Source organism: Lissotriton helveticus, chromosome 9, assembly GCF_964261635.1.
Source record: "Lissotriton helveticus chromosome 9, aLisHel1.1, whole genome shotgun sequence".
Taxonomy (NCBI): domain Eukaryota; kingdom Metazoa; phylum Chordata; class Amphibia; order Caudata; family Salamandridae; genus Lissotriton; species Lissotriton helveticus.
The window spans coordinates 9,733,950-9,760,778 of NC_136070.1; the positions used below are offsets into that span (position 1 = coordinate 9,733,950).

General features: G+C 49.3%; 2 long non-coding RNA genes across 8 annotated transcripts in view; one reads left to right on the forward strand and one right to left on the reverse strand.

Annotated features, from left to right (window-relative positions):
* Positions 1-26,829, forward strand: part of LOC144780854 (uncharacterized) — a 502,533-nt gene that overhangs the window by 419,670 nt on the left and 56,034 nt on the right. For all 4 annotated transcript variants that reach the window (XR_013600811.1, XR_013600812.1, XR_013600810.1 and 1 more), the window contains one exon: positions 3,262-3,414. This is a non-coding gene — a long non-coding RNA (uncharacterized LOC144780854). The remainder of the gene's footprint in view (positions 1-3,261; positions 3,415-26,829) is intronic.
* LOC144780855 (uncharacterized) overlaps positions 1-26,829 on the reverse strand; it is an 800,768-nt gene that overhangs the window by 7,690 nt on the left and 766,249 nt on the right. For 3 of the 4 annotated variants that reach the window (XR_013600816.1, XR_013600815.1, XR_013600813.1), the window contains one exon: positions 26,386-26,480. This is a non-coding gene — a long non-coding RNA (uncharacterized LOC144780855). Of the gene's footprint in view, positions 1-5,113; positions 5,316-26,385; positions 26,481-26,829 lie in introns of those variants that run through there. The other variant, XR_013600814.1, reaches the window with a different exon arrangement.

Here is a 26,829-nt window from a genome sequence, read left to right on the forward strand (position 1 = left end):
CCCAGCGCCTAGAGACCCTTACGGGTGATTGTGCGCTTTACAAATGTGGACTTTACTTTACTTTACTATTAGCGGGTTAGTTGAAGATACCGCAGAGGACACAGACCTCCTGCCTTCATCCGTCTTACCCTGTTTGCTTGTGTTGGTCAAAACTTTCTTACTTTTAATAGTTGAATTTTGGGTTCCTCCAGAGCCTCGGAGTCTCTGGGAGGTGTAGATGGTGGCTGTGGGTCACATTCCGGATCGCTAACATATATACGCCCTGAGGACTCTTGCGCACACCCATTTTGGGGAGCCTGGGCTACTGTTCCCTCCCGCGTACCATTGGAGGGGACAGTAGGTGGATGGACTCTGCGGTTAGTTATAGCCACCGTGTGCCCACCCTTCCTTGCGTCAAGGACTCCTCGACTGAGTTAATTTGTTCCTCGATTGCCCCCATAGCCCCTGTCAGAGCATTCATCAGGGACTGTTGCCCACCTCTGATAACCGAGGGAGTAGCACCCGCCTTCCTTTTGCCCATCTTAATCCTTTCCGCTCAATTTGATAAGATAAATATAATATGAAATCATATTAATGGCAATTTGTTCATACAGTACTTTTCAGGAGGGATGGCCCAGCCCGGCCTACTTCGGTCTCTGATGGGCTGAGACGGGCCCGTCTTGGCCCGGTCTTGGCCCGGTCTTGGCCCAGCGCATGCCCTGTGTTGCGGGACCGGCTCTGTGAAGTTATTTCGTCCTCCAGGGAGCAAGGGAAAAGTGCAGGGTGCCCAGCAGGAGTAAGGGTCCGTTCAAAGTGCGATGTGCAAGAGCGTTGCAAAATGGAATTTTTAAAGTTTGGGCAGTATGTGAAGGGAAAGAAACTGACAATCTTCCATGGATTGCTCAATTTGATGTGCATAAATCAATTTTGCTACGTCTGCTCAGAAAACCTTTGTCATGATTGATTGACAAAGCAGTGGCATAACATTATTTACAGAACATTCAAATAATTGAGTTGTGAAGAGGAAGGCCAGAAGAAGCAACCTTGGTCACAAGAACATGGGGCAAAAGGCCAAAATGTCAAGAATGAAAACAGTAAGACAGACAACCTTGAAAGTTTATGAAACGTCTTTGCTAATGGACCCACTGCAGGTCCTTTGTTTGTCTGCTTAATAAAAAGATTTATAAAAAAAGAATGAAAACAGTAATTCCCTTTTTTAAGTTTCACAAAAATGTGAGTGCGGAGGAAGGAAGGAGGCACATCAGCTCAATAGGGAAAGCGTCATTGCTGTGGGGCACTGGGTCACTTGAAGCGTAATGTCCCAAATATTCCCCCACCTGTATAGACTGCAGTCCAGCACTTTTATCGGAGTTATTCTAGAATCCCCTCTGAGCTAGTAGAGCTGGCTGTGGATGGCTTGGATAGGAGGACAGGTCCCAAACCTCAAACCCCAACCAACAGCCAGGAACCCCAGGAGCCGGCGTTTGTAAACGGCATTTGGTTGGTTCACTTGTAACACCCCCACTCCCTGTCCAACTGTGTCTTTTTCAGAAACAGTAGGCCAGTCAAAGAATTTCCTCACAATCCCTTGACACATAATCATTGCAACTAATGAGGCTATCAGCAATGTCTAGCTGAAGATGAATGGTGAGTCCAGGCCAGCTACTCTTGCCCTAAAATAAGGTTTAGGCTTGGAATGCCTGCTGGGCAAGGGTCTTAAAAGTGGAGGTGGTGGTAACCATAGCACAAGCTTCCACAAGAAACCACTTGGAGTGTGTTCCCACCAAGTGATGTGGAAGTGCCTTGGCGGGTCTAGGTATGACAGGAGCACTGTCTTAGGTGCCTTCATATATGGTGAAGGAAGAGAAATGCTAGCAGTAGATCCTACCAGAATGTAAGCCATTGCTGTACGTTGAAAGTCCCGGCAAAGTAGAATTTATGAAAACTCCACCAGAATGTACTAGCTCAAGCCCAATAGTGGATTCATAATGGTTACAAATATGGAATACCTCCAGTGAGAAAGCATTCCCTGAACCTATAGCACAGAAGAGGCAGTTGTTCTGTGGTCACCGGAGAAGCCTGTGGAGGCCGGACACAATAATGATACATACTTCACCCTGACTAAAAAGAGGCTGGCCTATTAAAATAAAGAAGCACTGGATGGTGTCAGACTTCTTGTCCTGACCACCAAACCACTAATGAGGGATACAATCTCTAGAGGGCCTCTCATCTGGACATCTGTGCACCAGCTCATAACAAGTGCATTACTTTGAAACAAAATTCTGGAGGGTTGCTATTTTCCTACCCTGGTTGGGGACAAAATGTGTACTCTTAGAATATGCTTGGCTGGTGTGACCTGTGAGGAGTAGAGAAGCTGACTTCCTCTATGAAAGAAAGAGCTGAATTCCTCTTAAATAAATAGAGGGTGTCCTAATAATGGGATGACCTGCACAAGGCCCAGCAGGATGGAGAATATGGAGGATGCAAGGCTGGACAGGCCCTCTCGGGCATCAGTTGCTTCCCCTTGAATATGGAAGGGTGGGGGGCGGTTTTCTTAGCGGGGGCCGGTTTTAAAAGCACTGCAAGTTTCTTGTGTATTCAGCAGTTTTCAGGCAACAATAAACATGTTGAGATTACTCTATTGATTAAAGTACCTGCTGGAGAGAGATGGGTGTTTTGTCTAGTAAGAAGGGTACACTGTTCCCCAAGGGAATGAACAATCAGTGGGGAGGCCGAAGGAGGGGGATCCTCCATGTAGGAACTAGAGTCTTCACACCAAGCAAGCTAGCTGTCATGCTTCATCATATGGGCTGGCTCCTCGTCGGGTTGGCTGTGCAATACCCGACGAGCACCCATAAAGGGGGTCTTTAGCAGAGATCTCCTGTTCCTGCCGTATGGTGTGGTGGGTGTGAGGGCCCTAGGTGAAATGTAGATGTGACGTGAGTGGGTGATATTAAAAAAGGTTGATCATCCAAAAATCAGTTTAATGGGATGTTCATCCATCTTGTTAAAAACTAGAAAGGAGTGGCTGTTCACTGGCTCAGTGGTCCAGCGGAGCAATGCTCAACTCTCAAAGGTTGGTCGACATGTTTCACGCAATGTGTTCAAGAAAGATACTCTGCATTTCATCAGGACCTATATACAACAACTATCTACACATAGTGGTGGGTGGAGGAGTTCCTACCTACCACCGTTCTTTTGGACATGAACACCTTTGTGATTTGTTTTATTCCTCAAATGTAGTGGAAAAACCCCTGAGATGTATTTTCCTTGTTCCTTTAGAGCGTCCTAGAAACGGGACGGCAAACGGATTCACGTGTCCAGCTTGCTTCACGGACAACTCCTCTGATGAATGCACACCTACAAGGAGCATTCCCTGTTCAGGCAACGAGGACCAGTGTGTCACCTTAAATAGATCAGGCGGCACCGAACCAGGTAACCCTCACGGATGATTCATCATCGTTATCAATTATTTAATATGGTTACTTATTAACAGGGCCCAGTAAAAAGCTGTGCATCATGTTGTATAATTGTACAGCGTGCTCATACACTGTGCCTTAGAGCACTAGAGAAGAATGTTGAGATAAAATAAGCATTTATTTATGAAATTAAACAAAATATGCGTTTATTTAAATGCAGCCGCAATTAACATGTTTAAAAACAGTGTTGTACATTACAAAAAGAATACACTTAGTACATGGGAGTGAAAACAGGTGGAGTGGAACAAAAATCTACAAGGCCATAGATATGTGAGTGCCGTAGAACCCGAAACATGTTAACAGGTCAGTGGAACGGGACTGCTTGCTAGAGGTACATGGGCACAAATGGCATAGCTGTACTCTTAGGAAGAACTGCATGCAGAGCTCAAATGAGATAAAAGCTGGGGGGATCTCTGCATGGGGCGTGACCTTTGCAGGTATAGCCGTGACTTTTCTGTGTGTGTGTGTGCCACCTAACAAGTATTTTGGTTTCTCTCTGATATTTCTGTTATTTTATCCCATATAATAACCCAACAGCATAAGAACACCTAAACTAGATACGACTGTTGGCTTTGTTAAGGTTGTTTTTGTGGAGAAGAGCCAGGGATTGGTTGACCATGTATTCCGAACCTCCCATTGCCAGGCCTTTTGAGAAACTCACACTGTATTAATCTCAAGTCCAGAGCTCTGTGCCGCGGCTGTCATAAACACCTGAACACGGCTTAGGAAATAGCTAACACTAATGGAGTACAAGATTCAGGACAAGGTGTGAAACATAAACCAGAACTGAATCACTGACATGGACTACCTAAAACTTTATTACATTTATTGTTCAGAAATCCCATGGAAGTCAAGGGCATGAGTATAGGGACCGGTTTCAATGTCTGTTCTAACATACTATCGCGTCTGAGAGCTGGAGGGACACAGCACACTTCAAGCCTGGGTGCATAAACAGTTAAGCACATGACCTTTGAACTCCTGTCCTGTTGGGCTGGACCAATGGCCAGTGGAAGAGTGTTCCAGTGCTTTGGTCTCAGAAGGACTGGACCTAGAGGTGCAGGGGTGGCGTCTATGTGCGGTTAAGAAGCAATGATCAGCTAATATTAAGTTTCAGGAAGAGATATATTTGGCATCAGAAAGAACATTTTGGGATTACTATAAAAGGCTTTGATGACTATTGCAAGTAGTTTGTGGAGGGGGGGCACTCTTCTTAACGAAGAGCCAGTCAGCTCGGGAATAGTGTGAAGGTAGAGGTGCCCGTTTCACAAAGATGTCGATGTGATTACACTTGTTGCACTCCTTAATTCCAGGAGAATGCCGAGGGTGATCCTGCTTTACTCGTGAAATTCATGAGTAAGCTAGAGGTACTACAATATATATATACATCAATCTTTCTGAAACCAGCCTTGGGTGTTCAGGGCAGAGGGCATAGTGCTCTAGCGGTGAGTAAGTGGTATGGAAGGGTCACAGATCTACTAATGCAGTTTCCCAAATTCCTGATAACAAATGAGTTAATTGCAACTTTGACTATGCAAAAGGGGACCTCTGGTAAGAGAATGCATTTTACATAGATTTAGGATTCTGTGCATGGCTTTGGTAGTGATAAACTTGTGGTGGTGATAAATGCTGTTGTATCAGAAGGAAACTGTATATACCTGGGAGTACAGGTAATAGTAGAAGAGGACTACTGCTGTAGTGTTTCGGGGCATCTCTGTATTCCTGGAAGGGACCTTCAGTCCCAGAGATCTCTGCGCTGTCAGAGTGTAGTGATGAGCCTCAGCAAAGCCTACCAGTGCAAGGGGTTCGCCCTTCTCTGCACAAAGTCCTCAGACCTTTAGGAAGAAGTTGGCACAGAAACTGGAAATAGAAAAACAATATTTATTACACCTCATGAGGGGGTACTACGGTCCAAACAACACCCTTCAGTATTTTATGAAGTATCCCCCCAAACAAAGAAAGCATGGTCCTTTTATACCCACGCAGGGGCTCAAAAGAAGGCGGTACAAAACAGTTAACCGTTTTCAGAAACTAGTAAACCCATTCCTATCTGGAACTAATTGGTAATAGCTGAAGACCGTACTTGGCATGCCTGGGCATGCTAGAAGTGGGGTATATTAAATATAGCCTGTTGCTGGGCAGATTTCAGGCACAGTTAACAAGGAGGTAGGACAAAGCACATGGTGAGCACATGGCAACATGTGGCAGACAAAATGGCTGCCACAAATACAAAATGGAGTCTACACGATGTTACAATAGTTGCTGAATACAGCATGTCTTCTGCTAATGCTTAATCTAGCCGCTGCCAAATTACAACAGACGACCCTTTCAGCATTAGCTGAAGACATTCGGCTTTCTGGGATAGTCTAAGTATTCGTCCTGTATATCTATTTTCATCATTTCAGCTACCTCTTTGTCTAGAATATTTTGAACTTTCATTTCTGCAATATCTTTCTTGGCTGGTATACAAGCAGTAATACACATGGAACAAAGCATTGGACCACAATGAATACACATACAGCATGTGAAAATTATTGCAATTATTATACATAGGATAGTCAGTAGTTTCCAGCACCAAACAGAAACCAAAGTCCAAAACCACCCGGCAAAAGTCCAGGTACCATTTTCTGTATGGATTTCTGCAGCAATCTTGTGTAACTTACTTATCGCATTATATACTGACGGTGAGTGGTCAGGGATAAAGACACAACAACTACTTCCAATGATGCGATATGCACCACCTCTATCAGCTAACATCACATCTAACACCATGCGATTCTGAAGTGCGAAAATTCTAGCAATCTGCAGTTCCCCAGTAATGTTTCCAAGTGCAATAGCTGCTTGATTAGTAATAGCTTCCACAACCCTAGTCAATCGTCGCACTTTCCTGCTATTTAATGCCGCACCCACAAAGAAAAACAGTCCCAGAATAAAATCCACATATTGCTGTAGACTAGTATCTGTCTGATCTACATCATCTGTACTTAGTGTCCTCTTATATCTATTTTTGGTAATGTCATTAAACAGTTTAAAATCTCGATGGTACGATGCAGGTGCCAGGAATACAGGTGGTAATAAAAACGATACATAACACACACCTGACCACCCAACTGGTAGCCGATAATATCCATATTTGCCACATACAAAATAAGAATTATGCGAAGCTATAAAAGTACAGTTATTTACACCATCAATGTTCAGAATCACAATACAATTACTTATTCCTACTGGAATTCGTCCAGTACTTTACACACATAAATCTGCTTTAGTCTTTGTAACGGAAATAACAAATTGTTCATTTTCAGCAGAGTCTCTTATGTTGGTGAAGACATATGGCGTTGAAATATTGTCTGGTTGGTACTCTTCCCATTCCCATTTAGTTCCATTAGCTTGGGGGTACCCATCTTTGTCCTGGTAACATACTTTATTAAGGCGGAAAAGAAGTCCACCCACTGTACATGTTCTAGATGAAAATAAAAGTGTATACCCGGCTCGGCAGGAGCCATTATGCGAGAAAGGAAGAGGTATAAAAGGTGTTCCTCCTTTCTTTTGATGCGCAGGTATCATCCCACATACCCAACAGTTGGTGATGTTCGTAGCATTGTGGGTGTGGTGCAGCATCTGAATAAAAGTGTTGTTGAGATAAGATTGGCGGTGCATCTGCTCATGATAAGTATAGGAACTGGGATCGCCAGTTCCCCAGGGGTAGCCTGGTCCAAGCAGGTAGGCACCCGAAATCTCAGGTGTTAAGTGACTACACAGCACACGCATCCACTGAGACAATAAGTGCACGCAAGGACTTAGACCACACCAGTTTCGTTTGATTCAAATTATTAAGCTTTTATATAAGATCAGAATCAGGGCAATCAAAAATTCACAGTAGCAATAACTTATGAGTTTCTCTTAAAAGCACATGTGGTTCATCACTCGGCAATAAGTACTTAAATGAATAAATATTAAATATTAGATAACTGGGGGCTTGGCAACAACCTTGCTCCTGATCAGCACCTGCAAGGAGTTCTGTAAAAAGACATTCACATTACATTGCATCATGCATCAAAAACCATTTCTTCATGTCAGCAACCCTCCTATTTAAGAATAAACGTTACGTTACTCAGCATTAAACATTTCCTGGAGTAGTGCTTAGGGGAACACTGCAGTTGGCATATAACACTTCACTATGCAGGAGTCATACATTTCACTGAAGGCCAGGCAACATCTCATTAAAGATTGGGCCACAATTAATTAGGCACGGGTAAACTCTTCCTTGAACCAGGCTAGCCTTCCTTGAGGTAAAATTTAAACAGTTCCCCAATTAGGAATCTGCCCTTTCATTGGAAAAGTAACACCATTCTCTTACTCAGCACTCAGTATTTCATTATTTCCAACATGGGCCAGGCTGGTATTCAACTACACCCTAGGCAGGGGTTAACGTTTTGTCACTGGAGGCCCCACGGTGTCTTTTAGGGGCCAATTAGCGCCAACAGGGCCCAGCCACAGTCTACCCGAGGGGAGGGGCAGTTTTGGGGCCTCCCTCTCGCTCTAAGGTGGTCCCGCGTCTCTACGAGTTCTCCGCCCTTCCCCTCCCCCCGGTGCTTTACCTGCGGTGTTCGGGCTGTTCCGGGCCCCTTGCGGTGATTGCTGCCGGGGGGAGAGCTCCCGCTCTCCGGAGGTCCTCACCTGGCTTGGTGCGGGCGAAGAGGCTCACGGAGCCCCCACGCCGCACTCTGGCACAGCCTCGGGGTAGACGTGCCCGCAGCTGCCGATATCAGAGCGGCCTGCTGGACGGACGACCAAGGCTCACTCCAGGCACCGCGCCGGAGGGGGCAGAGCCCAAGTCGCGGCCCCGTCACATGACACGGGAACAGGCTTAGGAGCCCAGCGCGGCCCACTGTGAACTCCGGCGGCCCTCTTCTGGCACCGGGGGCCGCCGCAACGATGACACTACGTGGAGGGGGCGGACCTCATCCCGATGCCCAGCCGCGATGGCGTCTGCGGAACCAGAGGCAGCAGGCAGCGCAAACTGCAGCGCTTCTCAGGGGGCAACCAACACAGCGCCTGGATGCAGCAGGCAGCGCTCTGGGGGCACACAGAGGGTCCGCGGTGGTGGCGGTGAGTACCACAGAGCCTGGGCGTTCCAGCGCTCGAGGGGGGGTTCAGCTCGACCGTTCTGGCAATATCACTGGGAACACAGCGCTCTTCAAGGATTCAGCAGGAGAGTGCTAGGGGGCAGGTCAGGCCACACGGAGGGAGTAAAGCACCTCAGGGGCACAGCAATCCAGGCAGTTCAGACAGGGGGAGTTTCTTATCGGCGCTTGTTGGTTCTAGCGCCCTTCTGTGGAAACAGTTTCCTTGGTTTCTTGAAGGGGGGGATTGAAGGCTTGACAGCAGGTCACTTCAGATGGTCCCTGGGTTCCCCTCCTGCCGGGCCAGATCAGTGGGCTAGCTCAGGGTTCCTCACTCTAATTGGAAGGCAGCACCTAAGCCCTGTCAGTCCCAGTGGCATAGGCCCCTGACTAGGCCCTACCGTTTAAATCTCCTGCGTAGGTTCCCCCAGGTCAGTGGTGCCCCAACTCCTCTGTTCTGCTCTCTCAGGAAAGTTTCCGTCCCTTTCCTTATATAGCGACAGTTGGCAGTTGGCAGTGGCAGTTGGTGTCACCTCCCCTGTTCTGGAAGGTTCCAGGAGCTTCCCTCATTCTAGCTATGGGCAGGCTGGTATTGCTACATTGTTTAAGGGTTCCAGCCAGCTCCTGGCTACTAGAGTGCGCCTAAAAAGACCAGGCTGCAGTAGCAGGGGTCAGTGGCAGCCCTCTTAGGGGAAGAGAGCACCTGCACCTTAACATTGGGAAACAATGGGAAGGTGCCCAGAGACCTAAGGCCAACAAAAAGTAGGTGGAAAAAATGAGGCAAGGGCAGAAAAATAGGGAGAGACCACCCTAGGGCTGACATGTCTAACATGCGTCCCCCCGAGCTGAAAGTGGGGAGAGCTACCCAACCTCTAGGGAGTTCTCGTCACTAAGGCGGAAAAACCGGGAGAGACCGTCAGCATTGGCGTGGTCAACTCCGGGTCGATGTTCCACCCGAAAGTCCATCCCCTGTGGGGAAATGGACCACCTTAGCAAATTGGGGTTTTCGCCTCTCATTTGCATGAGCCAGCGAAGGGGTCGGTGGTCGGTTTGAATCAGGAAGTGAGAGCCAAAGAGGTATGGCCTCAACTTCTTCAAAGCCCAGACCACAGCGAAGGCTTCTCGCTCGATGGTACTCCATCGCCGTTCCCGAGGGAGGAGTCTTCTGCAGATAGAGGCCACAGGTTGGTCTGAGGCATCTGTCTGCACGATGAATTATTTCTGGAAGTCAGGAGTGGCCAGCACCGGAGCGGTGCACATCGCGCGCTTCAGAGTTTCAAATGCCTCTTGGCAAGCAGCCGCCCAGATCACCTTGCGTGGCTGCTTTTTGGATGTCAGCTCAGTCAAGGGGGCTACGATGGTACCATATCCCTTGACGAACCTGCAGTAGTATCCAGTGAGGCCGAGGAAGGCTCGGACCTCAGTCTGGGGGGCTCCCAGGCCATGATGGTCTCGATTTTGGCCTGGAGGGGTTGCACCTTACCCCTGCCCACCATGTGTCCCAGGTAGACGACAGATCACTTTCCAATCTGGCACTTGCTAGCCTTGATGGTGAGGCCAGCACGTTGCAAAGTCTGCAGCACCTCCTGGAGATGCTGCAGATGGTCCTCCCAGGTGCTACTGAAGACAGCTATGTCATCCAGGTTCGCCGCTGAGAAGGACTCCAGGCCAGATAGCACCTGGTTCACCAACTGCTGGAAAGTGGCCGGAGCATTCTTGAGCCCGAAGGGCATCACTCTGAATTGGAAGCGGCCCTCGGGGGTGGAGAACGCTGTCTTCTCCTTCGCTCCATCTGCCATGGCAATCTGCCCGTACCCTGATGTCAAGTCGAGGGTGCTGAGGTACTTGGCTGCTCCCAGCCGGTCAATCAGCTCGTCTGCCCGTGGGATCGGGTGAGCATCTGTCTTGGTGACAGAGTTCAATCCCTGATAGTCCACACAGAACCGAAGTTCTGGTGTGGTGCCCCGTGGGGGAGCTTTCGGCACCAGCACGACCGGACTAGCCCACGGGCTGCTGGAGGGTTCGATCACCCCCAGCTCCAGCATTTTGGCCACCTCACCCTGGATACTGTTCTTCACTTTCTCAGACAGCTGGTAAGACTTAGTTTTTACTGGCGGACTGTCCCCTGTGTCCACATCATGGGTACACAGATGTGTAATTTCAGGCGTGAGGGAGAACAACGAGGCGTGCTGTGCCAATACCTGGCGGCAGTCCCTCTGTTGCTCTGGGGTCAAGGATGGGGAGAGAACAACTCCCTCCACTGAACAATCCTTCTCCTGGGCCGCCAGAAGGTCAGGAAGAGGCTCACTCTCCTCCTCCTCGCTCCCATCCGTCACCATGAGGAGAGCAAGCTCCGATCGCTCATGGTGAGGCTTCAGGCGGTTGACGTGGAGCACCCGATGGGGCTGATGGGGGGTCTTCAAGTCAACGACGTAGGTCGTCTGGCCTCGACGATTCACAATCTCGTACGGACCAGTCCACCGGTCCTGGAGGGCACTAAGCTCCCCAGGCTCCATGACCCACACCTTCTGTCCAGCGTCCAACTCCACTCCTTCATGACGGTCTGGCTAGCCTCCAAGTTGTCTGAGGCTTCCTTCCACAGCTTGGCCATCTGGCTGCGGAATGCCAGCATGTAGCTGACGACATCACGTGGAAGCCTCTGCGAAGTCTTCTCCCACCCCGCGGTGACAAGGCTGAGGGGCCCCCTAACGGGATGGCCATAGAGCAGTTCGAAGGGGCTGAATCCGACTCCCTTCTGTGGCACCTCACGGTACGAGAACAGCAGACAAGGGAGGAGGATGTCCCATTTCCGCCTCAAGTCCTCTGGCAGGCTCCGGATCATCCCCTTCAAGGTCTTATTGAAGCGCTCTACAAGCCCATTAGTCTTGGGGTGGTAAGGAGTGGAGAACCGATAGGTCACTCCGCACTCCTTCCACATGGCCTGCATGTAGGCCGACATGAAGTTTTTGCCCCTGTCCAACACCACGACCTTGGGGAATCCCACTCTGGTAAATATCCCCATCAGGGCCCGCGCCACCACAGGTGCAGTGACGGTCCTCAGAGGAATAGCCTCTGGGTACCGAGTGGCGTGGTCCACTAACACCAAGATGAACCGGTGTCCCGCAGAGGTCGGAGGGTCCAACGGCCCAACAATGTCGATTCCGACCCACTCAAAAGGGGTCTCGACCACCGGGAGCGGTTCCAAAGGGGCCTTCACCTTGGTCCCCGTCTAGCCACTTGCCTGGCAAGTCTTGCAGGTCTTGCAGTAGGTGTCAGAGGCAACTCTCATCCTTGGCCAATAAAAATGTGGGACTAGCCCTGCAAAGGTCTTGTCCTGGCCCAGGTGTCCAGCCAAAGGAATTTCATGCGCCAGTTCCAATAAGAAGGCCCGGTAGCATTGGGGGACCACTAAGGCCCTCGAGGATCCATGCACCGGAACCTTAGGCTCACTGTAAAGGAGGCCATCCTCCCAGTACACGTGGAAACTGCCGGTCTCCTGATGAATCGCTTGGGCTTCGGCCTGTCGCCGCATGCCTTCAAGCTTGGGGCACTCCTTTTGTGCCCTACGGAATTCCTCCCGGGTAGGCCCTCCTTCCACATGCCACTCGGCAAGGGTCGGCAAGTCCCCCACGGGAACAACCTCCACCTCCGCGGACTCCGGGGGTACCTCTGCGGGCTCCCCTTCCATCACACGGGGTGTGTCTACCACCACCTTCTCAGGACCAGCATTGGGTTGGGCCGTTGTCTCAGGCTCCAACCCGGGTTGAGTTCCTTGCCAGTCAGCCATGGACCGCGTGACCACGCAAGTCCACCCTGGTAATCCCAGCCTCTCAGTGTGGGCCTTAAACTCCACTTCCTTTCAGGCGGTATGTTCTAGGTCGTTACCCAGCAGACAGTCCACAGGCAAGGCAGAGCTTATCGCAACTCTCAACGGGCCTTTAACTCCTCCCCACTCAAAGGGAACCTGAGCCACGGGATAGTAGCTCCGACTGCCGTCAGCCAACAAGGCCGGATGAAACACATCAGGTACTTCCTGCTCAGGGGACACCAGCCGCCTCACTACGGTTGTCATGCTGGCACCTGTGTCCCTCAGAGCGTCCACCTCCTCCCCATTGACCTTCACCCTCTGCTGGTACTTGTTATGTTATGTTATGTTAAAAACATTTATTAAGCGTGCTTACACCAGACGGTTTCATGGCGCTGTGAGCGGGGGAGGTGTAGACAGTTCAGCGATGGGGTAACACAAACAATATTTAATCATAAGCTTTATGGAACAAGAAGGTTTTCAGGAGTGACCTGAAGCGAGCGTAGGAGTTGGTAACTCTCAGCTCCAGGGGGAGTGTGTTCCAGTGGGAAGGGGCAAGAACCGAGAATCTGAGGCCACTATGTTTTTTGCGTTTGAAGGTAGGGGTAGTGAGCAGAGCCAAGTGAGAGGAACGAAGATTACGTGACGGGAGGTAGTGATGAAGAAGAGAGGAGATAAACACCGGGCCTTGGCCTGCCAATGCCTTAAAGGTGATACAGCCTAATTTAAATTTGCAGCGCTTGGCCACCGGAAGCCAGTGAAGAGCTTTAAGCAGGGGGCGGACATGGTGGTGTCTAGGTTGATGGATGATTAAACGTGCGGCCTGATTCTGCACCAATTGTAGGCGGTTTAGCTGATACGCAGGAATGCCTACGTAAAGAGAGTTGGAATAATCAAGCCTGGACTTAGCAGTATTCGATGGTAAGGGCGTCACTGGGCCCATCTCTCTATCCCCAAGTGAAACCAGGGTCAGGCCTGTCCACTCCCCTTCCCTATCTAGGGGCAGCTCCATCCCAAGCGCTACACTAGCCACCCCGGGACTCTTGCCACCTGTGGGGGCTGGGGGTCGTTTGCGACACTGGGCATCTCCCTTGTAGTGTCCAACCTCCCCGCATTCATTGCACCGGACCACTTTTGGCTGCTGACTCTTGTCAAGGTAAGTGGGCTTCGTGGAACTGGACTGAGGTGGGGTACCTACTCCTCTCCCAAACTGTCTAGTTTGTGGGCCTCGTGAGAACTCCTTCTTTTTAACTCCCCCCTCTTTCTTCTGGAGGATGCCCTGTCCGCCTTTCGGACCATCTACCTCGGGGGTTGCCTTGTGTGACACCCGGGTACTGACCCAGGTATCCGCCTCCTCTGCAAGCTCACGGGGATCAGTTTGCTTGCGGTCCACCAGATGTTGGTGCAGCTCCGGAAAACATTTATCCAAGAGGTGCTCTCTCAAAAAAAGATTGTACAGGCCCTCATAATCATGCACCTCGCTGCCACGCACCCAACCATCCAGAGCCTTACAGGCATAGTCAAAGAAATCCACGCAATTCTGCGTGGACAGCTTATGGCTGCCACGAAACCTTTGGCGATACCTCTCAGGGTTGAGGCCAAACTTTTTAATGAGCGCCTCCTTCATGGGGGAGTACCTGAACTGGTCTGCCTTATCCAAGTACAGGAGGGTGTCGTTGACGTTGGGAGGTGTTGGAACCGGAGGTCTCTGGTTGGCACAGGTATGCACTTGTGACAAGCAGGGACCCTCACTTCCAGTCAGGGCAAGGGAACTACTCCTTCGAATAACCCCTGCTCACCCTCTAGGTAGTGTGGCGCGAGCAGACAAGGCTAATCTTCAGGGCGGTAGTAAGTTAAGCATTCATTATCATACACAGTAAACCCACTGACCCACCACAAATGGACACCAGTCGTATGGTGGTATCAAAAATACGTATACTTTATATAAAAGATAGAGTTCAAGCAGGATTATCACAAGACCAAATAACGTTTAGCGATTTGAGGCCACCAGATTACAATAGGCAAGCTTAGTCTTTAAATGTTCGTTGTTCAGCAAGGTACGATGACAGGGAAATAAGAACGTTGCGGACCCTGGATCCGATATGAACTCGGGACGGAGTTCAAGTGTACCTTACTCGTGGAAGTCCGAGGCGTTTCAGGCGCGGCTACTGGTGAGGGCCGGCCCAGGACGAGGCCAACGGTTCTCCAGAGGATCTCTCCGACTCGGTCCCCCTCGAGGAGCGAGGCGGGGGAGCAGGACTGTGTAGGGTTGCGGCGATCCAGGGTCGATGCAGCTCACGGGGCGAGGCGCCGTTCAGGCCTGCGGGACGTACTACTTCTTAGCACGCTGGGTCGTACTCGTGGATCTGTGAGGGGCGTCACGTTCTATGGCAGACGGGTGCAGCACCAGGCTTCCGGTACCACTGTACTGGGAGGCCTTTCTTGAGGAGCGGCACGGATTTTGGTATGCAGGAGGGCAAAGCGAGACAGTCGGGTACGTTACGACGTACGGACCATCAGAGGCTATGGAATGCGCTCCGTGCAGATTCCGGCGGGAGAAGATGAGAGGCGCCCAACGCGCTCCGTTAAGCGGCGAGGTGAAGCAGAGAGCGACTCAGGGATGATCGGGGATTTTTACGGCGGGGCGACCAGGCTCCGAGCTGTCATGACCTGGGAGGGGGCGAAGGCACCCGAGTCACAACTCTGGCGAGGGAATAAGAACTAAGGTCCAACAGCAGAGGGGCACAAGCAGATAGAACCCAATGGTCCTGGGGTTCCGTTCAGGGGGCAAGCTCTCGATCAAGCCCTTGGAGATCGTTTCAGGCACAAGTCTACAAAGTCCTCACTGGTCTTTTCCTCTCCGTTCTCAGCAAGGCACCACTGCAGGCCAGTCTTACAGGATACAGACTGGTTTCCGTCCTTCAGCTTCTCTTGGTCCTTCTAGTCAGGCAGAGGTTCGTCGTGGTCAAAACTGGATCAGAGAAAGATGGAGCAGGCAGGCTCCTAACAAAGGAAAATCCACCAGGCGTCCAGGGGCTGGGCAGGGCCCAGGGAGGCAAGCCTTCCCCTGGGCCCAAGCAGCAGCACGCCCCTGGTAGTTTCAAGTTGGCAAACAAGAACATTTTAGAAGAGGTCACAGCCTCCTTTTATACACGAAATTCCTTTGTCTAAAGGTGCAGGGTGGGGGAGAAAGCAGTCGCAGCTGGTTTTGGAGTACTTTGTTTTCCCCAGCCACCCTTTCCATTCACCAGGCCCGCTAGGGTCATTAGACGCACCACAGGGGGCGGAGCCAGCATTGTGTGGGAAGAGCCCAGCCCTATTCAGGACCCAGGTGCAGCCCCTCCCTCACATCAGCATGCTAATCTCTCCATTCACCACCAGGGCAGACCCACACAGACTCCTGGAGCCAGGCTCACCAGCCAGCTCCAGCCAATCACGCGCCAGTACACTCACTGCACACGCACACCCATGTCTAGAAGTGGCACTTCCCCCTTAGACACATACACGCCACATACATCATCGCGCAGCATTCAATCTCACGAGTCCACACATACCAAACTCGAGCCTGCACTCCCCACGCATCAGGAACTAACATGGACACATACATTCCCCATGCATTCCTATGGGAGGGCAGGCCTATATCTCCACAGACACTCAAAGTGCTCACGCACTTTCCACTGGGACACAGTGAAAGTGCGCAGAAACCAAGAACCACTAATACCAGGTCACAATTAAAAAAGCAAAAATCTCAGGGGTGAACCTGCCAGAAGGGCCAAGTCCAACAGGAGGTATATAACAGTACAGGCCACCTCCCCAGTGTTTCTCGGGCACCCCATGGGCGGTCAAGGCCACTTCATATGCCTCCAACCACCTAGCAATGTCCTCCCCCTGTATGTAGCTCGCTATCACCTCCTTGGGTAACCAAAATCTGGGCTCCTGTTGAGCCCCTTGTATGCTGCCACCATTAGGACTTCCTGGCGCACCCAACTGCAATGCTCGCAGCTCCATTTCTTTAAGCTGGAGCTCATGTGCCAATTTCCTTTCCTCCATAGCGAATCTTTCTCTCTCCAAAGCAAGCTTCTTATCTTCCCTTTCTCTCTCCCTCTCGTGCTCTAGCTTGGCAAGCTCCCACTTCAATCGCCTCTCCTCCCTCCTGTCCTCATACTCCTGCGACGATGCACTCCCCCTAGATACACTGCTCCCTGCCCCGGAACGTCTTCCCGGCAACACATTGTCAGACATATCACTGTTGAGCAGGCCTGGGTCTTCTGAAGTGCCCGCCTCCCCTGGTGTGACCTGTCCCTCCTGTTCCCCATCCCCTCTCTCCTCTGGGTGGGGGTTACCCATGCCCTCAAGGCGGTACGGAGTTCTTCCTTTGCGGCTCTCCGGCCAACCGGCACCCCCATCCCCTGACAAAATTCCCTAAGCTGCACCACTGTGTACTCTACCAGATCGGCTAGCTGGAACTCCATTTTGCCAGGTGGGGACCCAGATACAATCAAGGAAAGATAGTAGGACGTAGGTACAATACTGGGTCAACACAGGTCTCTACACACGCTACAGGCTAGACAGTGGGGGCGTCAATTGAGCAAGCTTGTAGGCACGATAGGTGTCCAGTCTAATTGCAGCGCACTCTGTCGCACTGGAGGGTGCTGTATAGTCACAGGTCCTGGATCCCACCGCTCGACACCAAATGTAGGAACTGGGGTCACCAGTTCCCCTAGGGTAGCCTGGCTCGAGCAGGTAGGCACCCGAAAGCTCAGGTCTTAAGTGCCTACACAGCACACGCATCCACTGAGACAATGAGTGCACGCAAGGACTTAGACCACACCAGTTTCGTTTGATTCAAATTATTAAGCTTTTATATAAGATCAGAATCAGGGCAATCAAAAATTCACAGTAGCAATAACTTATGAGTTTCTCTTAAAAGCACATGTGGCAATAAATACTTAAATAAATAAATATTAAATATTAGATAACTGGGGGCTTGGCAACAACCTTGCTCCTGATCAGCACCTGCAAGGAATTCTGTATAAAGACATTCAAATTACATTGCATCAAGCATCAAAAACCATTTATTCATGTAAGCAACCCTCTCATTTAAGAATAAACGTTACGTTACTCAGCATTAAACATTTCCTGGAGTAGTACTTAGGGGAACACTGCAGTTGGCATATAACACTTCGCTATGCAGGAGCCATAAATTTCACTGAAGGCCAGGCAACATCTCATTAAAGATTGGGACACAATTCATTAGGCAAGGGTAAACTCTTCCTTGAACCAGGGTAGCCTTCCTTCAGGTAAAATTTAAACAGTTCCCCAATTAGGAATCGGCCCTTTAATTGGAAAATTAACACCATTCTCTTACTCAGCACTCAGTATTTCATTATTTCCAACATGGGCCAGGCTGGTATTGAACTACACCCCAGGCAGGGATTAACGTTTTGTCACTGGAGGCCCCACGGTGTCTTTTAGGAGCCGATTAGGGCCAACAGGGCCCAGCCACAGTCTACCCGAGGGGAGGGGCAGTTTCGGGGCCTCCCTCTCGCTCTCAGGAGGTCCCGCGTCTCTATGAGTTCTCCGCCCTTCCCCTCCCCCCGGGGCTTTACCTGCGGTGTTCGGGCTGTTCCGGGGCCCCTTGCGGTGATTGCTGCCGGGGGGAGACCTCCCGCTCTCCGGAGGTCCTCTACTGGCTTGGTGCGGGCGAAGAGGCTCGCGGAGCCCAGCGGAGCCCCCACGCCGCACTGGAATCAGTCCTGGGCCTCACGCTGACTCCGGGGACCAGGGTACACTCTGGCACAGCCTCGGGGTAGACGCGCCCGCAGCTGCCGATATCAGAGTGGCCTGCGGGGCGGACGACCAAGGCTCACTCCAGGCACCGCGCCAGAGGAGGCGGAGCCCAAGTCGCGGCCCCGTCAGGTGACGCGGGAACAGGCTTCGGAGCCAGCCCACTGTGAACTCCGGCGGCCCTCTTCTGGCACCGGGGGCCGCCGCAATGATGACACTATGTGGACGGGGGGGCCTTAGCCCGGCGCCCCGCGGCGACGGTGTCTGCGGAACCAGAGGCAGCAGGCAGCGCAAGCTGCAGCGCTTCTCAGGGGGCAACCAACACAGCGCCTCGATGCAGCAGGCAGCACTCTGGGGGCACACAGAGGGTCCGCGGTGGTGGCGGTGAGTACCACAGAGCCTGGGCGTTCCAGCGCTCGGGGGGGGGGGGTTCAGCTCGACACTTCTGGCAATATCACTGGGAACACAGCACTCTTCAAGGATTTAGCAGGAGAGTGCTAGGGGACAGGTCAGGCCACACGGAGGGAGTAAAGCACCTCAGGGGCACAGCAATCCAGGCAGTTCAGTCAGGGGGAGTTTCTTCTCGGCGCTTGTTGGTTCTAGCGCCCTTCTGTGGAAACAGTTTCCTTGATTTCTTGAGGGGGGGGGATTGAAGGCTTGACAGCAGGTCACTTCAGATGGTCCCTGGGTTCCCCTCCCGCCGGGCCAGATCAGTGGGCTAGCTCAGGGTTCCTCACTCTACTTGGAAGGCAGCACCTAAGCCCTGTCACTCCCAGTGGCATAGGCCCCTGACTAGGCCCTACCGCCTAAATCTCCTGCGTAGGTTCCCCCAGGTCAGTGATGCCCCAACTCCTCTGTTCTGCTCTCTCAGGAAAGTTTCCCTCCCTTTCCTTATATAGCGACAGTTGGCAGTTGGTAGTGGCAGTTGGTGTCACCTCCCCTGTTCTGGAAGGTTCCAGGAGCTTCCCTCATTCTAGCTATGGGCAGGCTGGCAGGCTGGCATTGCTACATTGTTTAAGGGTTCCAGCCAGCTCCTGGCTACTAGAGTGCGCCTAAAAAGACCACGCTGCAGTAGCAGGGGTCAGTGGCAGCCATCTTAGGGGAAGAGAGCACCTGCACCTTAACATTGGGAAACAATGGGAAGGTGACCAGAGACGTAAGGCCAACAAAAAGTAGGTGGAAAAAATGAGGCAACGGCGAAAAAAAAAAATAGGGAGAGACCACCCTAGGGCTGACAGGCCTAACAATAAGGAAGTGTGAAATAGAAATGGTCCTCTGGTTTGGGAGTAGTAGCAACAAAAAACTCACGAGCAGGAGTTATCTTCTCAACAGACCAGGTGATTGTTGCCATAATCACCAAAGCAGCAATAAACCCTAGAGCACAAAAAAATCTGCTTCTTCTTCTCTATACTAGCAACAACCCTAATCAACTCTTCCAGAAACTAAAGTAGTTGTCAAAGCTCTTACCCCTGGGCAGCCGCTGATTTCTTCACCACGTGCCAAGACGGATGTCACTACACTAATGCATTGCTGATCACCCCCCTTGCCACATCGGCTCTCCGTTTCACTAACCCAGGGAATGCTCAGACAACTTTCACAGGCACTGAAGACTCCTTTCTCGGTCTCAAATGATATCTCGTTGCTCCAGGGATTGTCTGGTCTGGGAAGAACTCCTCAGATCCATCAGGTGTCACGGCGTGGCCTTTCTCCGCAGTCAGAACCTCTGGATGGTCGGTCAACACAGCAGGCTCCACCAAGGTAGGAAGTACTCGCCGACAATGGGTGTTGTGAATCCAATCTTTCCGGTTCGTGACTCGAACTGCTGTCCTCGTGGCAAGTAGCACTTGCTCTGGTCCATGCCACCTTGGCTCCAAACTGCTCGACCTCTCAAAGACCTTGATCATCACATGGTCGCCAGGTCGGAGTTCATGGCCTTCACCTCTAGATCTGTCAGGAAGCGCTTCTCGAACCTGTTGATGAATAGAAACCAAGCTATCAGTTAATTGTGCCAAATAGTCATTCATTAAGACACAAGGTACATCATACACAGAACTCGGTTTAGGAATTCCCCAGATATTCAAGGGCCTACCAAACAGGATCTCATAAGGGGTGAGACCTGTCCGAGAATGAGGCACTGATCTAATAGACAACAATGCCAGTGGCAACGCATCTGGCCAAGTCAGAGAAGTAGAAGCCTGGATCTTGGCTAATTTCAGCTTCAGAGTAGCATTGTATCTTTCTACCAATCCTGCTGATTGCGGCTGGAACACTTCTTGAAACTTCTCTTTGATCCCTAATCCTTTCAGGACATACTTGATAACATTCCCTATAAAATGAGGTCCATTATCACTCCACAAAAGTCTACAAACACCATAGCGAGGAAAAAATTCCTTCAAGAGCACCTTTGCCGTAGTAATTGCAGTATTATCCTTTGTAGGGTACGCCTCAATCCATTTACTGAAGGTGCATACTACCACCAAGACATACTTCAGATTATTGCAGCGTTCAAGCTGAATATAATCCATCTGCAAAACTTCAAAAGGCACAGTTGGTGTAGCAAACCCTCCTGCTGGAGTTCGTGTCCCTTTTCCAGGATTATATTGCAGGCAAATCATACAGGACTGTACTACTCTCTTAGCTGTGCTAGCAATCTCTGGATGCTCCCAAACTTGCGTAAGCAATTTGACTATTGCTGAAGCTCCAACATGTGCTAGCCCATGTGCCATCTGAACCACAGGTTGTACAAAAGCTATATGCAACTTTCATTTATCCATCTGTTTGTTTCGCCAACAAGCTTCATCATCCAACTCTCCATCTTTCGACCATTGCTCTCGTTCTTTGTCAGAAGCGGTCCTCTCTATCTCTAATACTTCTTGCCTAGCATCGTGCCACCGCTCAGCTTGTGACTTCACTACATACATAGAAGTAGTGTTAGGCTGCATCGCAGTCTCACGTGCCACTTGATCTGCAAAAGCATTTCCTTGTCCCACCTTATCAGTCACTTTCTTGTGCGCACTACATTTCACTATAGCTATTTTCTTTGGATATGTTAATGCAGTCAAAAGATTATGCACTAATTCTCCGTGCATTATCTGCATCCCGTGTGATGTCAGAAAACCTCTTTCCTTCCAGAGCAGGCCGAAATCATGCGCCACTCCAAAAGCATAGCGGCTATCTGTATAAATGTTCACGCACAAATCTATACTAAGCTCACATGCTCGTGCCAAAGCTATTAGTTCCGCTGCTTGAGCTGACTTCTGTGGTATGCGAGCTGTCTCCACTATCGTGTGAAGCGTAGTAATGGCATATGTGGCTGAAGATGTACCATCCGGCAACTTCAGACAAGACCCATCACCCCATAGTTCTCCATCTACATCTGAAAGGGGCATATCTTGCAAATGGATGTATGACATTACAACGCATGCTTTTACCACGCATGCCTTTACAACGTGGTTTTTACAACACAAACCTTTACAACGCATAGCGCTTTGGGGTGCTGGATAGTGAATAGTTTAATTTACTATTCCAACTCCAGTCCCCGTGGACACTAGGGAAGGTGTTGGATAGTAAATTAAACTTATTCCCTACCCTAGAGCACCCCCCAGCGCAATGCGTTGTAATGGTTTGCATTGTAAAAGTTGCGTCGTAAAGGCACTGCGTGGTAAAAGTTGCGTTGTAAAGGATGTTTCCCCTTGCAAATCAATATGACCCTTTGTTTGTTCCTCAGTCAGGAAAATACAATCATGTGAGTCACCGGAAATGGCAACAACATGGCTGGGTTTAGTGTTGCACATCTCTTCAGAGTAATGTGAGGAGCTAACAGCGTCAGCTCATATCCTGTCAGACGAGCACTAGTTAAATGCTGCGTCTTTGTTTGATTCAAAAGGGCATCAACAGCATGGGGTACCAGCACTAACAGCTTTTGTGATAAGACTATCCCTTCACTCTGGCGTATTGACACAGCAGTTGCCGCAACCGTGCGAAAAACATCCAGGCAACGCCCGAGCAACAGGATCAAGAACTGCTGAAAAATATGCACAGGGACGTTGCTTATCGCCATGTGTCTGCACTAAAACTGACAATGCACATCCATCTCTCTCGTGTACATACAATGTAAAGGGCTTCGTATAATCTGGAATACCTAACACTGGTGCTGAACAAAGGGCTTGTCGTAACTGTCGAAAAGCAGTCTCACATTTATCTGTCCATGGAAGAGGTATTGGAGTGTCTTTTGTCAAAAGTACTAACAAAGGATTAACAATGTACGAAAATCCTAATATCCATTGCCTACAAAAGGAAGTAAGACCTAAATATGCTCAAACTTCTTTCTGTGTAGAAGGTACTGGTGTGTCTAAAATTGCCTGAATGCGATCTGATGTAAGTGCACGTCCCTCCTTAGACAAAAGGTGACCTAAGTAGGTTACCTTTGGTCTACAATATTGCAATTTCTTTCTTGATACTTTGTGATGATGTGAAGCAAGGAAAGAAAGCAAAGACAAAGTGCATTTTTCACATTGTTCAGGGGTATCGGCTGCCAACAAGATATCATCGACATATTGTATAAGCGCCACACCTTCGGGCAAAACAAAAGAATCGAGTTGTCTCTTCAATGCTTGGCTGTAAATACTAGGACTCTCAGTATAGCCTTGAGGAACTCTACAAAATCTATATGATCGAATATTCAAAGTGAAACCGAACAGATATCGGCTATCAGGATGAATAGGGATCGAAAAGAAGGGGTTCTTCAAGTCTATAACAGAGAACGTGGTTGCAGTAGGTGGAACTAAAGTAAGAAGTGTCGTAATGTCAGAAACCACTGGGTATCATGGCACCACTATCTTATTCACTTAAAGTAAATCAATTATGAAGCGATAGATCCTAGTGTCAGTATCTTTTTTCAAAATTGGGAGATTTGGACAGTTACAGACATTAAATGGAACTTCTTCAACAACCCCCACTTCAATGAGATCTTGTACAATTCGTGTAAGTGCTTCCTCAACCTCCTGTGAAATTCTATATTGGGACAGTCGTGGCAACACAGCTCCCTCCATTACACTAATATGCACCGGTGGAATAACCATCTGTCCCATATCAGTATCTGAAGTAGCCCACAAAGTGTCGGGTAGGGAAGCTAATGCAGTATCCTCTTTAGCAAGACAAGCTCTTTCCATTACAGGGTAGTTATCATTCAACATCACACGTACTCCTTCAGGGGAACATCTTATTGTGGCTCTGAAATACTTGAGCATATCAAGACCCACAATATTATCTGGTGTATTTGGGGAAAGCAAAAACGGGCATGGAGCAGCAAATTTATCAACATGAAATGCAAGTGGTTGTGACAATGGGCTAAGGGAAGGTGTTCCATCGAACCCTATCGATGTGATTGTTAAGCCAGACAGGGGAGCCCTCGGAACCAATTGTTTAGACAGAGCGCTACGAATAGCTCCTGTATCAACCAGAAACTGATCAGTAGAACCTAAAACATGTGCTGTAACATAAGGACCCCTCTGATCTACTGGAACTTCAACTGATTCCTTACCTCATCCTACGCAATCCTATGCAGAAACAGAATCATGTAAATCAGGCTGCGCATAATCAGACATTTGGTATTGGTTGCGCCTGTCGGAAGTATTGAACCCATTCTGCAACCGTGCATTAGAATCAAACCTAGCGCGATCGTTCGTATTGCCTCTGGGTCCTGAATATCCTGCGCGATTCCTCATTGGTCCCCGACCACGGGCATAGCATTGTGAGCGCAACAATGGACACTCATCTGCCCAATGTCCAAATTTCCTACAATACGCACATTGGTCAACAGCCAAATTCGAGCGAGTATAAGAAGAACCATAAAATCCTCGTCCGCCTCTATCATTACCTCTAGAAGGCAAACCATAAACCTGAGATAACATAACCTTCGTTTTTAGTTCCTTAGACTTCTTATCCTCACTACCCTTTGCTTCTAATTCCTGACGCTCGTAATATTGAGCCATCGTCAGGAGAGATGCCGGAGAAGAGGTAGTCCAAGAGCTTTCACTAGCTTTTAAACGGCTAGCCACTCCTGGTAATAGATTTGTAACATATTTATCTACAAACAAATATTGGCCCATATCGTCCGTTAGCGACTGACCACTAAAATCATGAAAGGCTTCCTCAAAACGCGTAAAGAAATCTGAAACCGATTCATCTGCCTTTTGCTTACACGATGCTAAAATAGTCCAATCAATCTTTTTAGGGGGAATAATCGTTTTTAATTTAGTTAGTATTGCAACAGGGAGATCTAAAATCAACTGACATGGCTTTTTCGCTGGTTCTCTATCCTCGTCTTCCGCCGCTATCTCCTTCCATAATGCCCCATAAGCTGCACGATCATCAACTTTCCGCACAGACCTCCACATATCAGGCGGTAATATTATCCCGAAAAATAAATCGATATCAGCTAATGTCATAGTACAAGAATTTATAGCTCCCTCAACTTCCTCATAGAAAGCGGCTGGATTTTTCCGCGGGTCAGGCAATGCAGCTTTAAGTGCCATTACATCTGCCCTATTCCAGGGAGTATACACCCAATTATAAATAAAGTAACCCTTAGCATCAATAGAACTCTTATCATCACTTGTACCCGCTCCTTTAGGAGGGACATATAAAGGCGCGGCCTCTCGCATAGGCTTTGCATGCACTATACTAGTCTTATCTGCTCCGAAGAAAGATGATTGCTTCCCGCCGACCAAACCCGTCCGTGCAGCTGCATCTGCTGTTCGTTAATCCTCTCGCAGGCGAAGTGCCTCAGTTCGTAGTTTAAACAACCGCCTTATCGTATCAGCCACCTGAGGGAGAGTAAAAAGCCCATTACGCATTTGCTTACAATCGACTGCCACATCATCAGGTTCCAATATACCAGAAGCTTTCCGGAACATTTCAACAACTTCTTCAGCAAAATGATCAGTAAAATATAATTGCTCCCTTTCCTGCCACCCCTGTAAACTATCTAAGATGCTAGACACAGAGACAGTATCACAAAGTGCTTGACGAGCGATCTTCCTGAGTTCGGGCGCACGATCGACCGACAGCATGGAGCGAGTGTCTCGTTTCGTTCGGTCCGAATCGGAATCCTCATCTTCGCCAGATGGAGCGGACGGAACGGCATACGGAGGCGGAGGACGATCTAGTAACAAAAAATCATCTTGTGGTTTATTAAGGACAGGATAAAGAGGTGCCGAACAGCATATTGGCCAGATATCTGTAATCTGCGTTCCTTTTCCTGTCTTTCTTCCAATTATTTCACTTCTTCCTTTCTCAATTCTTGCGCTTTCTCATACACATTCTTCCGTTGCTCTTTCTCAATCAGCGCTTGCGCACGTTTCTCATGCTCACGTACTTATTTCACCCATATTCGCACACATTCAAACATATCATGTCTGGATTTCCGCTTGAACATACACTGTTCCACATACTCAATCTTTCGCAAATAAAATGACCCATACATTGGCCAACGCAACTCAGGATCCTTACGAGTGTATTTATTCCATAATGTGCTGTACATTATAGAAGAAATACCATATTTAATATACATATCCCTATTAGGCTCCCTTCTAGGGGAGCCGATTGCGATTCCTCAAGTCTTAACCGGTTATTTCCACAAAAGCAGCACATCCTACGAAGTGCGCTAAAAGCAGGCATGCCAAAAATAATGCAAAATGTGCAGTATTATAATTAAAGTGGCACTTAAGGTATCTGTAATACGATGTGCCGTTCAAATCAAAATCGCAATATAGAGAAAAATCTCTTCATTACCTGCCTATATGTGTTGCAATGCATATATTTCAATTGCACATACAAATCATGACTAGTCTACCAAATCAAATTGCCACAGCAAGCGTATCCTAAAACTGCCTTGCCAATCCCAGGCTGCCAAAACCGACAGCAAGTACCGTACAGCGGTTCTTACCAATCACAGGGCATCCAGATTCCAACTGCCAAGTTCTAACTTCGACTAAACGGCCACTGCACGGCGAACCAACAGAAGAGATCTCAGTCGAGGACCGGCACCACCTGGATGGTCAGATTGGAAAGAAAGGAAAAAACGCCTTGGATGCCAAGACTCGGGTCTCCTCTGGCATGCGATCGCGTCCGCAGCGAGATTCCAATCCTTCATCACGACCAGTGCTTCGGGCATTCGAGTCGCCGATGAGCCTCACGTTGGGCGCCAATTTGTAGTGATGAGCCTCAGCAAGGCCTACCAGTGCAAGGGGTTCGCCCTTCTCTGCACAAAGTCCTCAGACCTTTAGGAAGAAGTTGGCACAGAAACTGGAAATAGAAAAACAATATTTATTACACCTCATGAGGGGTTACTACGGTCCAAACAACACCCTTCAGTATTGTATGAAGTAGCCCCCCAAACAAAGAAAGCATGGTCCTTTTATACCCACGCAGGGGTTCAAAAGAAGGCGGTACAAAACACAGGAGCAAGTTATATGTACATATAAGGGCATATTGGAAGGCACAATCGATAAGTGGGCGGAGTTAACAGTTTTCAGAAACTAGTAAACACATTCCTATCTGGAACTAATTGGTAACAGCTGTAGACCCTACTTGGCATGCTTGGGCATGCTAGAAGTGGGGGATACTAAATATAGCCTGTTGCTGGGCAGATTTC